Source organism: Merops nubicus, unplaced genomic scaffold, assembly GCF_000691845.1.
Source record: "Merops nubicus isolate BGI_N331 unplaced genomic scaffold, ASM69184v1 scaffold32045, whole genome shotgun sequence".
In the NCBI taxonomy this organism is placed as follows: domain Eukaryota; kingdom Metazoa; phylum Chordata; class Aves; order Coraciiformes; family Meropidae; genus Merops; species Merops nubicus.
The window spans coordinates 21,528-21,996 of NW_008608146.1; positions in this window are offsets into that span (position 1 = coordinate 21,528).

The following is a 469-nucleotide window of genomic DNA, read 5'->3' on the forward strand; positions in this document are numbered from 1 at the left end:
GTGGAGCTGTGCTCTTGTCTTTTTAGGTCTTTGTGAACGTGGGCTGATGGGGTGAGAGTTGCCCTGTGGGCACCTTTTTCTCATGTGTTTAACTGGCTGTTTCCCATGCCAACTGTGGGCAACCTCAGGTCACTGTTTGTACCCCCTGTTGTGGGCCGGGTCATGTCGTTTGTGGGGTCGTTGGGGGTGGTGTCGATCATGTCTGAGCTTGTTGACTTGTTTGTACCCCCGGCGGTCATTCACATAGTAACATTTCTGTCTACAAGACAGTCTGTGTATTGGTTCATCTCTCTGCTGGTGTTATCCTTTGTGTTGGGCCTGGTCATTGGCAAAACAGGGTCTCACAGTGTAGACCTGGTGAAGAGCAGGCACAGTCAGCAGTAACTGCTGAACAGTGACTCCAGCAGTCAGCTCTTGCAGGTATGGCAAAGGGGCTCGTTTTTCCTGCAGTAAGGTTTGCTCTGCTTGC